The sequence below is a fragment of the Bos taurus genome, chromosome 14 (genome assembly GCF_002263795.3).
Source record: "Bos taurus isolate L1 Dominette 01449 registration number 42190680 breed Hereford chromosome 14, ARS-UCD2.0, whole genome shotgun sequence".
Taxonomy (NCBI): domain Eukaryota; kingdom Metazoa; phylum Chordata; class Mammalia; order Artiodactyla; family Bovidae; genus Bos; species Bos taurus.
This window is the reverse complement of record NC_037341.1, coordinates 13,114,354-13,128,769: the sequence shown is the minus strand read 5'-3', so window position 1 is coordinate 13,128,769 and position 14,416 is coordinate 13,114,354. Positions and strand designations below refer to the sequence as shown.

The window sequence follows — 14,416 nt, the reverse complement described above, 5'->3', positions numbered from 1 at the left end:
GATTGATACTAAGCATGCCTGAACAGCTTTCAAAGGATTTTTAATGTCCCATTTCTGAGAAACCATTTCAAACAGCAGTAAATGCAGTGGGAAGGTATAAGGACTTGGTACACTGGCAACAAAGGAAATGTGATGGAAATATGCAAGCTCAGGAAAAATGTAAATTTGAAACAAGACTGGATTTCACCTTGTCGTGAAATGTTCAGGGAGTACAACAGGGCAGCGATTTATCAAGAGGGTATGCCGAAGTAGACGCAGAGGTCTAAGCGCCACGTGGCTTCCATGGACCAGGTTTTTATGATCGTGAGATTCGATGCTCCTGGGCATTTGACTATCTGCACTTAAGAACTTAAATAACAAACATTGCAAGGACTCAGCAAGTTCATAATTATTCTCATAGCAGTGACTCTTTTGGGGTTTTGCTGATTTGTCCTTTGAAGGATGTGAATAGAGTAGACACGTGAAAGGGGAAAAGGAAAAGTAAAAACGAGGCAGTGTATCTCTTTCCTAGAAGAAAATCCATTTGGAAGAAGTACCTTTAATGTTTACAAGGAACCTAGAGTGTTCTCCTATTCCGTGCTTTCTTTGCCAGTGTCTTCCAAGGTCACGTCAGCTGGGTGCTTCCAAAGACAAGTCCCAGTAATGGTAATAATGAGATCAAAGGCATGAAGTACATATGTGTCAATCCTGATCTCAGACAGATACACACACACACAAGAATTAATTAATTGATCAAAATATAAACATAACAACCTAGACATATATAACATATATGTTAATAAAATTTAATAAAAAATTAAAAATACAATTAAGAAAGCTATAAACATAACAACCTCTGTCCATGGAGAATCCCATGGTCAGAGGAGCCTGGCGGTTACAGTCCATAGGGTCTCAAAGAGTCGGATATGACTAAAGTGCCTTAGCATGCTCGCAATAATGAATTGCCAAAAAGAAATGAAAACATCCTAAACATTTCACACTCTTTACAGTAGGTGATGTTTTTACACATATAGTGTCTCATTCTGAGATGCGTCCTGAGTGTGTTTGTGTGTGTGTACTAAGTTGCTTCAGTTGTGTCCAACTCTTTGCAACCCTAAAAACTGTAGCACCCCAGGCTCCTCTGTCCATGGGATTCTTCAGGCAAGAAGAACCCACTGGAGTGGGTTGCCATGCCCTTCTCCAGGGGATCTTCCCAACCCAGGGATCAAACTTGCGTCTCTTACATCTACCTGCATTGGCAGGCAGGTTGTTTACCGCTAGTGCCACCTGGAAAGCCTGAGATGAGTCCTAATTATTCCCATTTCACAGTTGGGGAAACTGAGACTGGAAGCTTAAGTCTTGACTGATATCAGTTGGTGAGTGTGAGTTAGAACCAAGAACTCCATACTTACTGTGCAAACTTTACCACTTAACAGTTTATGTTATTGAGAGAGTTGCTTCACCTCTCTAAACCTATTTCCTAATATATAGAATGCAAATAACAATAGTTTCTGCTCAGTGGATTTGTTGATGCATCAAATGAGGTTCTATGTGTAAAATATTTAACACAGTTCATGAGATATAGCAAGCCTGCAACTAATATTTGCTATTATCATTAGTAAAATCATCTCCATTATTACTAGGGTTGGTTTTCTTTTTCACACTATTAGATGTAATGGATAATCCCTCAGGTAGGTTTTTTTAATTATTATTATTCTTAAATGCTCCCTACTTTTAAAACTATCTACTTAGAAGAACTTCTTCAATGTTAGACTTTAAACAAAGAAAAACTGTACTCTAGCAGGAAGGTGATGAAGTAGAAAGGTGAAATCTCCCTCCGTAAGCACTTTTCTTTTCTTTGGGAGGTGGACACTAAATGATTTGTGTGTGCACATTTGTCTATTCAGCTCTCAAAATTAAAATTCTTTAGAGGGAACCATTGAAACCCAATCATTCAAAAAGCTTAAAAAATGACATCCTGAAGAGTTCCTTGGTGCTAATTCATCAAAGTTAGCAAAGATTCAACTGTGATTCTTTATTCAGATTCATTTCTTCCACAATATTAAATGCCATGAAGCTTTGCAGCTTTGTATCCCAATGAATGACGATACCAAGGGAAAAGTGGAGTGAGCAAGTGGGATGAGCCCACTCTAGCAGCTCTCTTAAAAAAAAAAAAAAGTTCTTTAGAAAGAATCACTTAACCTTGACAATTTCTGTGCTTAATAGTGTATTAATAGGATCACCGATTTTAAACAATTGAAGATTTCCCTGAAGTTTACAGTTAACCTTTCTATATCACCTTGAAAAACATTTTCACCAGCATTACCTCACCCAGACTTTACACTAATCCTGCAAAGTGAATGGTATTATGTTTCCATCTTACAGAAAGGAAAACTGAGTCACAAAGAATTTATCTACTCAAGGTCAGCTCATTAATAATATTAAGAACCAGGAATGACACCATCTTCCTTCTCCATATTTCCTGTTCTTCACACTATTAGGAGTACCTAAAGAATGATTTTAAAAGACACTTACTCCTTGGAAGGAAAGTTATGACCAATCTAGATAGTATATTCAAAAGCAGAGATATTACTTTGCCAACAAAGGTCCATCTAATCAAGGCTATGGTTTTTCCAGTGGTCATGTATGGATGTGAGAGTTGGACGGTGAAGAAAGCTGAGCGCCGAAGAATTGATGCTTTTGAACTGTGGTGTTGGAGAAGATTCTTGAGAGTCCCTTGGACTGCAAGGAGATCCAACCAGTCCATTCTAAAGGAGATCCGTCCTGGGTGTCCTTTGGAAGGAATGATGCTAAAGCTGAAAGTCCAGTACTTTGGCCACCTCATGCAAAAAGTTGACTCATTGGAAAAGACCCTGATGCTGGGAGGGATTGGGGGCAGGAGGAGAAGGGGACGACAGAGGATGAGATGGCTGGATGGTATCACCGACTCAATGGACATGAGTTTGAGTGAACTCCGGGAGTGGGTGATGGACAGGGAGGCCTGGCCTGCTGTGATTCATGGGGTTGCAGAGTCGGACATGACTGAGTGACTGAACTGAACTGAATTGAAAGAATGATTAAGATAAGTAACATCTCAATAACAATAAATAAATATCCTTATATGAAGTTCAACTTTTAAAAGTTGGGGTCATCTATTTATAAAATAAATTGAATGTCAATCATTTGGTAATATTTACTGCTGCTAAATCACTTCAGTCGTGTCCGACTCTGTGTGACCCCATAGACGGCAGCCCACCAGGCTCCCCCATCCCTGGGATTCTCCAGGCAAGAACACTGGAGTGGGTTGCCATTTCCTTCTCCAATGCATGAAAGTGAAGAGTGAAAATGAAGTCGTTTAGTTGTGTCTGACTCTTCGCGACCCCATGGACTGCAGCTTACCATGCTCCTCCGTCCATTGGATTTTCCAGGCAAAAGTACTGGAGTGGCTCACCATTGCCTTCTCCAATATTTACTGAGTACATATTTATTGAGAAAAAAGCATTAGTCTAGGGGTAAATGTGAAATATAAGACCCAGTGTCTGCTCAGGGGGATGAAACATATAATTATGGAGAGAAATACAAGTTCATTAACAAAATAACAGTGTATGAAAATTGGTCATTATTTTAGACCAGTTTTTCCTAAGCTATAAGTTGTCTTCCTGTCTGGTTTTTCCAGGTGTTAATAATTTTCTGCCTTTAAAATCTTTGGAAAAATGTAGGGGGTGAGCTTCATGGCAGGAAGACATTCTGTGGGGATACAAGCATCCTGGTGTTAGAGACTGGCAGTGCGCAAGTTGCCCATGCCAAGTTCCGAAAGTCCCACAAAAATAATGAAAACTTCTTTAGCTTTTTGAGCCAGCATCTCATAAACATTTCATCATGAAACAAGTTTACTCACAAAATCTTACTGAGGAATGAGTGTCCTTGAAACAGGTGATTCTCAAACTTGAGAATACATAGAAGTCACTTGGAAAAGTGATGAAAATACATTTATTGCCTCCTCCCCAGAAATTCTGATTCAGGAGGACTTGGGTACAGTCTGAAAACTTGCATTTTTCACAAGTTCTTAACTGTTCCAATTTGTAGATTTGAACTAAATTTGAGTGGAATCTCTACAAAAGTTTCTAAGATGGTACTCTAGAAAGCTAGACCCTTGAAATGGACTGAATTGTATCTCCCTCACCTTCAGTGAAATTAAGATATTGAAGTTTTAATCCCAAATATAATTATACCTGGAGACAGAGCTTTTAGGAGGTTCAGTTCAGTTCAGTTCAGTCGCTCAGTCATGTCTGACTCTTTGCGACCCCATGAATTGCAGCATGCCAGACGTCCCTGTCCATCACCAACTCCCGGAGTTCACTCAGACTCATGTCCATCTAGTCGGTGATGCCATCCAGCCATCTCATCCTCTGTCATCCCCTTCTCCTCCTGCCCCCAATCCCTCCCAGCATCAGAGTCTTCCAATGAGTCAACTCTTCGCATGAGGTGGCCAAAGTACTGGACTTTCAGCTTTAGCATCATTCCTTCCAAAGAAATCCCAGGGCTGATCTCCTTTAGAATGGACTGGTTGGATCTCCTTGCAGTCCAAGGGACTCTCAAGAATCTTCTTGAACACCACAGTTCAAAAGCATTAATTCTTCGGCGCTCAGCTTTCTTCACAGTCCGACTCTCATATCCATACATGACCACTGGAAAAACCATAGCCTTGACTAGACGGACCTTTTTAGGAAGTAATTAAGGTCTATTAATTCTGGCCTGGAGGATTCTGTAGACTGTATAGTCCATGGGGTTGCAGATAGTCGGACATGACTGAGTGACTTTCACTTTAAATCACAAGAGTAGGAAAATTTATTAATAGAACTCAAAAGTATAATTTGTTCAAATATTTTAAAAGTAAAACAAAGCTGCAAGCAGAACTCCATTGTCTTCTTTCCATGTCCTCAGGTCAAAATCTTGGATCAGCCTGGACACTGTCCTTGCCTGGCCACCCTTTCTTACCCCAGAGAGCAGTCACTTTCACCACCTCTGCTGTTCTGTCCCCAGTCTAAGCCTCCATACCTCCTGTCAGGATTATTGCAGCCATCTCCTCACTGACCTCCTTGCTCCCTCTCTTGACCCAGTTAAAACCTGAGTCAGAGCAAACTATCCTCTGCTCAAAGCACTCCAGGGACTACTCTCCCCTCTCAGGGAAAACCCAAAGTCTTCTTACTGTTTCTCTGACCTCATTTCCTACGATCTTTCCTCTTGATCAGTCTGCTTCAGCCATACAGGTCCCCTTGTCACTCTTCAAATATGTCAAGCACACGTTGACTCAGGGCTTTCGTGTTGGTGGGTCCCTTTTCCTGGAATGTTCTTCTCCCAGTTCAGCTTGACCAGCTGCCTCATCTTCTTCAAGTGTATTCTCAAACATGACCTTCCAACTGAGCTCTTCATGAACATTCTATTAATATCATAATTTCTCTCTTGGTACTTCTTACTCCCTTCCCTGATGTATCTTTCTGCATGGCATGTAATGTCTCCTGAGATAACAGATAATTCACTCATTTTCTTCATTGTCTGCTCACACTAGAAGGTAATTCCAAGCAGGGAAGTGCTTTTGTGTGTGCGTGAGTTTTGGGGATGTTACATGACTTCCTGGCACATAGTGAGTGCTCAATAAATATTTTGTGAATTTATGTGTCAATGTGTAACGTTGGTACCTTGAGTTACATTTGATGTGCTGTGAGATTCTGCCTTCGCAGATAGGAGTGCTTAATGTAACGACCACCAAAGTTCTTAAACTAGTCTACCAAGGTCTTAAAATATTTCATGCAAATATCCTTATGTGTATATTTACAGTAGCACCTAGAGTTTAGCCTGAAAGGACCCTTATCTGTTTAGAGTTATTTCTCCCCTCTCTCGACCTCATATGAGTGAGTGAGTGAAAGTCGCTTAGTCGTGTCCGACTCTTTATGACCCCATGGGTTGTCCATGGAATTCTCCGGGCCAGAATACTGGAGTGGGGAGCCTTTCCCTTCTCCAGGGGATCTTCCCAACCCAGGGATCAAGCCCAGGTCTCCTACATTGCAGCAGATTCTTTACCAAAAGAGTTATCAGAGTTATTCTCCAGAACTGCCAGATTGCTTGCAATTTGCCCAAAGAGTTCAGGCTGTTTCATGTCTCTTTGCTTTTGTTACATGTGACTTCCTTCTGGAATTCCCTTTCCCCCCCCTTTCTTTTTTCAGTCCAATCTGACATACTTTAGAATTCAGGGGTTTGTCCTCAAGAGGCTTTCATGAACCTCCATGTTAAGTTAGGGGTCCTCAGTCTTCTGTCCATAGTCACTAACACATTCTTCTAGTTTTGCATTTACTGTATTACATCAAAATGATTTCTTCACATATCCATCTCTCCTCCTAGATTGAAAATTTCTCTAGAAGTGACCAACAATAAGTGCTGACTGCACAGAGGAAGAAGGCAGAGTGATGATGGAGGTCATCCTAAGGGGATATGTTCTAAGAACCAGCCATATGGGACCCATGCTTTTAAATCAAAATTATCTGGAGAAATACCTGATGCAGCTATAGAAAGAATGGGGACTTTGGTACCCAGCTGACAGACATGACTTTACACCCAAGCTCACTGATAACTAGATGGGTGTTTTAAATAAGTAGCTGAGCTTCCATGTCTTCATCTGTCTGGTGGGGACAGTAACACTGCACAGTATATGTAATGCAACTGACATGCATTAGATGTTCAATTCATGCTGATTCTTCCACCTCCATCTTACCTCTGGGAAGGAAGTGAAATAATTTCCTCTTGGTGTCCACTCATCCCCCTGCACCCCCAGGTGGAAAGCAGGAGAGCTAGGTGTAGAGCTGCTTGACTGGGGGAAAGGCTGCCATCAGTAGGTATTGTTAGATGTGGTGGAGCTTGTTGACTTCCTCCTGGGGGCCCCATTAACAACTGGTGTGTTCCTTGATAGTCAAGTTCAAGCTTTCACTTCTTAGCTCCTAAGAAAAAGTTGATTGAAAATTAACTAAGTCTTTTTCAGACAGAAGACTTCTTTGCCAGATCCCCAACCTTTCCATCTTCATCCCAGCTCTTCTCAGTGAGCATCTGGGGAACCGCAGGCTGGCCTTGCTCCTTCTCCAGCAACTCTGATGGGCAGGGGCAGCCATATCTACCATATCGTGAGTCCTGTTGTACCCTAGGAGCTGAACACACAGTGTGTTCTCGCTGATGTTTCAGAGCAGCCTCATGATAAAGAAAAGAAGCTATGATCATTTTTATTTTGCTTGTGATTAGGCTCAGTGAACTATGTACCTGCCTTCCCAGTCCCTAGCATAGAGGTCGTGTGTTGACACCACTGGTCATTCTATTACTGGCACTCACAGTGCATAATCACAGGGCTTCATTTGTACACACAAGTTTATCTCGTGTTTTCTAAGTGTTCATTCTAGCAATGATGGGGGAAAATGAAAGGGAGAAAAAATGAGGGAGAAATAAAACTTTCTTTTACGTTCTTTGCTCTCCTAACTCTTCACTTCAGTTTCCCTGATAAGGCTGCTGCTGCTGCTGCTGCTAAGTCGCTTCAGTCGTGTCTGACTCTGTGTGACCCCATAGACAGCAGCCCACTAGGCTCCTCTGTCCCTGGGATTCCCCAGGCAAGAATACTGGAGTGGGTTGCCATTTCCTAGAAGGATGAAAATAGTGACCATAGTGGGACAGAATGGATTTGACAAATCTGATTCTGGTGGCATGAGATGGATTGGTGTGTTTTTTTTTTTTTTTTAACTAGAGAGGAAATATAATAGAATGGTTAAATTCATGGATTCTGAAACCAAATTCCTAAGATCATTCTCCTTCTTTACACATGTGTTGACTTACAATAAACATCTTACATCCAACTCCATCTCGGTATCTACCTGCAGAGAAACCAACTTGTGAAAACCAGCTATCTGCACTTGTTATTCTTCCTTTTTATTCCTTAAAAGCCATTGCACTCTGTCCCACCTATGCACTTTATACTGAAACCATCTTTAACATGGGTTCAATGGCCTTATTGTGACACTAATATTTAATTTTCAGATTTCACTTTCTTGGCTTCCTCCTTGAATTTAGTGTACTTGACGACTTACTCTTTAAAACTCCATTTCTCTGGCTGCTCCTTTAGTTTCTGTCTCTTCTACAGTCTTCTCTTCCTGCTGTACCCCTTTAAATACTAATGATTCCCAGGGATATTGTCTCAGCTCACTCTTCTTCTGATTCTTTTCCCAATCCACTTCCTCCAATTTCATTGTTTTGAAAATTCCACAATTTGTGTTTTCTGTCTTGATCTATTCTGTTCCCAGACCTGAATATCCAAGTGCTTGATGGACAGTGCATTCTAGTACCTGCCCTGTCCTTCAGAGGTGACATGTTCTAAGGGAATTCATCACCAGGCAAACTATACGTAAGTTCCCCCCTCCTGTTCAAGCTAGAAATTGAAGAGCAGTTCTTGGTTTCTTCTCCTCCTCGTGTCTCCACTCTCCATTACCAAGTCCTGTGGGTTTTATTTGTAAATAGTTTCACTTCTCTCCTCTCCTACCTTGCTCTATTGTGTGCACTTTCCTCAGACCATCAGTATCTCTCCTTAACTTAGCAATGATCTTCTGAGCGGTCAACCTGATCCTCCTCCAGAGGATCTTCCCAACCCAGGAGTCGAACCAGGGTCTCCTGCATTCCAGGCAGATTCTTTACCAGCTGAGCTACCAGGGAAGCCCTGTGATTTAAACTTACTACATTTTAATATAAACAATTAAAAGTTGAATTGACCTTGCTATTATATTTTGTAGACAATCCATTAACATCTATAAAGTGTTAGTCCATCTGTCATGTCTGACTTTTTGAGACCCCATGGATTGTAGTCCACTGCTGCTGGTGCTGCTGCTGCTAAGTCGCTTCAGTCGTGTCCAGCTCTGTGCAACCCCACAGACGGCAGCCCACCAGGCTACCCCATCCCTGGGATTCCCCAGGCAAGAACACTGGAGTGGGTTGCCATTTCCTTCTCCAATGCATGAAAGTGAAAGTGAAGTCGCTCAGTCATGTCCAACTCTTAAAGACCCCATTGACTGTAGCCTACCCGGCTCCTCTGCCTATGGGATTTTCCAGGCAAGAGTACTGGAGTGGGGTGCCATTCCCTTCTTCAAAAGGTCTTCCCATCCAAGGGATCGAACCTGGGTCTCTTGCACTGCAGATAGATCCTTTACAGTCTGAGCCATCAGGGAAGCCTAATTTTTAATTCTTCAATTTTCTTTTTACATTTCAGAATAATACATTTTGTTTTTTGGTTCTCAGACAGCCCTGAAAAGCTCCTAATCCTAATCACTCTTCCTATAGTGCGTGATAAATAAAACGTCTCTGCTTGCCTTCTTGGAGTTTGTAGTCAAAGATAGAAAAAAATAATAAAAGGAGATACATGTATTTTTATTTCACATAGTTTGAGTCCTAAAGCTCATATAAATTATTTTGTATCATTCTCACAGCAACTCTATGAGGTAGATACTATTAGTGCCTCCATTTTAAAGATGAGGAGGTTGGAGCCCAGAAAGTTTGAGTGGCTAGTCTAAGATCTCAAAGGTATGTGCTGCCTAAGCCAGGATTTGAATCCAGAAAATTACATTCCTGGCATCACTGGATTCTCTGAACCGAGTCTTAAGATTTACAATCAGGAGTGATATAGGCCCAGGAAGCGTTTGCAAATGAAGGGGGTGGTGCTTTGGGCTCATTCCAGTGATGGAGGAGCACCACTGTTATCAGGGAGGGGCAGGGAGGGATATCATCTTTTAGACAGTGGAACCATCAGATCAGGAGGAAATGTCCTTCCCAAAAGGTCAGTAGCTCTCCTCCCCTTAAGAAATGCCAACTGTTAAGCTGCCTCTTCATTCATCCTGCCCATTTCCACCTTTTAAGTCAAATGTTAGGCAACATAAAAGACTAGATGTTTGGTCTCAATGACTTTTGTGAATTCTCTCAAGTTTCCTATTTCTTCTCTTTGTATCCTGAATTGCTACTACCCTGAGCCAGCTATAAGAGTCAAATCCCCTTACATTTGTTTTGGGGGATACTAAATATACTACTACATATTACTCAGTGTTAAATAGAACACCGACTAAAACTTGATGATAGTTGCAATATTTCGTGAAGTAATGTGTACTCTGCATGTAAAACCAATCAATGTAACATCTTAGGGGGGTTTTTGAATAAACACGAGGCATCAAGTCAAAGAGGATGAGGTGAAAATGTTTAGGGTGGCTTGAAAAACTGCTTTGAGACGGGCCCTTTCATGGGGTTTTAAATGGTTAAGGTTGCACAACTAGTAAAGAGCAGAGTCCAGATTCAGTGACAATGTGAGTCTGCAGCTCATGTCTTAATGTTTTGCATCATGTTTTCTCCTGCACTAGGAGTCAAAAGAACTGGTTTCTAACCCTGATCCTCCTGTCATCTCACTGAGTGACCCTAATGAGGTTATGTGACTTCTCTTAGTATCTACATCTAAAAATAAGGAAGGCTAGGATACTTAGTGGAGAAGGCAATGACACCCCACTCCAGTACTCTTGCCTGGAAAATCCCATGGACGGAGGAGCCTGGTAGGCTGCAGTCCATGGGGTCGCTGAGGGTTGGACATGACTGAGTGACTTAACTTTTACTTTTCACTTTCATTCTTTGGAGAAGGAAATGGCAACCCACTCCAGTATTTTTACCTTGAGAATTCCATGGACAGAGACTAGGGGAATGTGGTCCACAAGGTCACAAAGAGTCAGACACAACCGAAGCAACTCAGCACACAGACATGCAGAATGCTAAAGCCTCTTCCATCTCTTCCAGTCATTGATTTTATAGGATCTTGGTCATTAAATGGTTTGTTGTATTTTAAAGAAACAAATTTTGTCCTCGTGTTAATGCCAGCCAGACCTGTTGCTCTTAACTGTATATAACTGCTTCTCTTTGCTGAAGACATTTGCCAGCCCCACCCTGATGGATCTATAAGGCTCTGGCACTCTGCCTAGGTCTAGCCCATAGAATTCCAATAACAAGTCCACTGGGCATCTGAGACCACCAGGCTATTTGTTATACCATGCCAACTGAAGTTGGGCAGAGATTAAAGTTGGCTTTTATTATTTGGGGCCAGAGTTTGAGAGAGAGTAGGGTACAAAGCCAAAAGCATTGTCTTTCGAGTCAAGCAGGCATGAGTGCATATCCAACTCAACCACTTTCTGGGCTTGTGGCCATAACCAAGCTTCAGTGTAAGAGGTACTTTCACAGAGAGGCCTCACAAGGTCTCCCAAGTCAGGTTAGCTCAGAACATGAGTTTTACCCCATGATAAATCTTATCATATTTAACCATACTCTTGCCTGGAAAATCCCATGGACAGAGGAACCTGGTAGGCTGCAGTCCATGGTGTCGCTAAGAGTCAGACTTGACTGAGTGACTTCACTTTCACTTTTCACTTTCCTGCATTGGAGAAGGAAATGGCAACCCACTCCAGTGTTCTTGCCTGGAGAATCCCAGGGGCGTGGGAGCCTGGTGGGCTGCCGTCTATGGGGCCACACAGAGTCGGACAGGACTGAAGTGACTTAGCAGCAGCAGCAGTGGGTACTTAATAAGTACTTTGAGAATAAATAAATAGTCTTTCTCAGTCTCTGTAGTCACTCCTATGAGATGGGTAAAGAGGAGGACTGGACTCTTAAGCAGCAAAATCAAGTCAAAATTCTTCAAAACTAGCATAACACTCGCACAATATTAGGTAGTATGATTGCAATCTGAAATAAACTAGTTAAAGAGCAAACCTCAGATTCAAGTAGGGCTTTTCTGTAACTTAAAACTTAGAGGAAGAAATGAAGAAGCTAAAAATTACTGAGTGTGTGTGATGTGCCAGTGTGTGTGATAGATGCACATTTAGTATTCAAAAAGTTCAAAGGTTCAAAATTCAAAAAGAATTTCCAGAGGAGGGAAATAGACAAAGGCAAGATTTGCTCTAACTTTTCACACATTTTAGTGAGCCTGTTGCCTTTTTCTTCTAATTTGGAACTTTTGAGGCCACTGCTCTTAGAAGGAAAAAGCTGGTGATGCTTATCTGTATTGAGAACTAGCGAATGCCCTCTTCCGCTCCCTTGGTCGGCCCCACTGTTGTTCAGGTGCTGCCTGTGAACAGACACCCACAGAAGACGGAAAAGATGAATCCGCAGATTGCTACAGGCACATGCGCCTTTAGATGAGGTAGCAGACACCGTGCGGCTGGGCCTGCCAATGAGATACGATCCCATATAAGAGTGACCACACCTCTCTTAAAAGTGACAGTGATGGAACATGGCCAAGAGGAGTACTAAGGGCAGCTGTGTTCTGTGGGTTTTATCCAGAGCAAGAGTCAGAAGATCCAAACTGTAGCCAAAGATTTATTGTTTGCTAATATCCTTTGTGGGCTTCCCTGATGGCTCAGTGATAAAAAAAAATCCACCTACCTATGCAGGAGACATGGGTTAGATCCCTGGGTTGGGAAGATCCCCTGGAGAAGGAAATGGCAACCCACTCCAGTATTCTTGCCTGGGAAATCCTATGGACAGAGGAGCCTGGTGGGCTACATTCCATGAGGTCATAAATAGTCAGACACGACTTGGCAACTAAACAGCAATAACAACAATATCTTTTGTAAGCCTGTTTCATCGCCTGACTAATGGATCACTAAATATCCACACATTCATTTATTCATTCACTAAATAAACCTGTAGTAAAACTATGTCACCAATCATGCAAAACACTTAAATACAAAGGTTTGATTGCTACAAATTCCTGTAATGAAGGAGTCACCATCTAGTGAAGAAGAAAAGTGTGAAAACAAATAGTGAATTTAACAAAAAGTTCAAAAATCCTTTTTTGCGAGACATATGAAAAGTGCAATATGATCACAGAGAAAAGAGAGAATGTCTTACTCTCCAGGTTACTAGAAGTTTTCATTGACGTAAATATATTTGAGTGAGCTTTAAAATATGTTAGAATTTATCAGATAAAGTAGGTAAATAAATGTGTTCAAGGCAGAGATTGTCCTGAGGCAGTGAGTCATGAAATAGCACAATGCCCAGCACAGAGTGGCCACGTTAAATATTTGCTTTATGAATGAATAAATGTATCTATGAATGAACGAATGAATGTTTGGAGAAGCATAAAAAACTCATTGTTCCTGGACATATTGTATAAGCTTTAGAGAAGATAGCAGGGGCAGTGTAAACTGTGGGAAAGCTGGGGGTGAATTTAAACATTAAGAATGGGTAGTTTTGACATAATTGTGTTTTCTTTTTTTTCTTTCTTTTTTTCTTTTTTGGCTACACAGATGCTGCTTGGCTTGTGGGATCCTAGTTCCCTGACCAGGGATTGACCCAGGCCCTCAGCAGTGAAAGTGCTGAGTGCTAACCACTGAACCTCCAGGGAATTCCCAATTATTGTTTTTCTAATGTAAGTTTGTCTAGCAATTGACTCAAACTCTTGTTTAAATCCCAAAGTGCTCTTTATACTTTTTGATATGCCCTGTACTTGAATTATGAACAAGTTTCATTGGGGAAGGTGATGACTTGATATGACTGTAACAAATCAAGCAGAAATAACCTTAACTAGGGTTACAATTTTTGATTAACATATTCATTTATGTCATTCATTTACCTATTAAATACAAAGGTATCCAAAGTATGCATTTATTAATTCAACTAATGATCATTAAGCACTTATTGCGGCCTGGGTACTGGGCTTGGACCTGGGTGTATAGTGGTTAACAAAGCAATCATGCTTTGTTCAATTATGAAGCTTATACATTCAAGTCTGTATATCAAATGCATATCAAATGGGGGTGAGTATTAGGAAAGACAAGAACAATGTGCAGAGAGATACTGATGGAAGTAGACGGCCTAATCTAAAGTAGTTGTTTATGGAACATGGTAAACATTGCCTTTGCGGGTAGCAGACACTGCTCATTGTCCATCTATTGGCCATTGCCTTTTTTTCATTGCTAACAGGATCCCAGCTTAGTTTGGGGTGACCATACAAACAGCTCTAGTGGAATCACCAGGGCTAATCAACATTTTCCATGGCAAATCCATTCTTCTTTCCCAGATATTCATTTCCTAGCCTCTCTTAGAGCTAAAAGTGACCTGTGGTATGGTTCTTGCCATTGATATGTAAAGAAAGTATTGAGGGGAGCCTCTGGAAAAGATTAGACATCTTAATAAAAGAGGTTAATACTAGAACTGCCTTACCACTTTTTCTTCTTTGAAGATTTTGGTGGGAAGTTATGATGTTTGCAATTGCAGCAGTCATAGTGGTCTTAAGCTGATTAAAACAACAACAACAGCAGCCTGAGGATGTTTAGAGAGATGAGTAGAAAACCTTTGTTCTTCCATGACCGTTTTCTGCACCTATCCTAAAATC

At 41.3% G+C, this 14,416-nt stretch overlaps 1 long non-coding RNA gene across 1 annotated transcript; it reads right to left on the bottom strand.

The window, feature by feature from the left end:
* Nucleotides 1–543: 543 nt before the first annotated feature.
* On the bottom strand, nucleotides 544–12,594 carry LOC132342154 (uncharacterized). Its single transcript, XR_009490403.1, has 3 exons — nucleotides 12,463–12,594; nucleotides 6,749–6,971; nucleotides 544–687 (listed from the first exon to the last, which is right to left on the bottom strand). It is a non-coding gene; the product is annotated as an uncharacterized lncRNA (long non-coding RNA).
* Nucleotides 12,595–14,416: the final 1,822 nt, after the last annotated feature.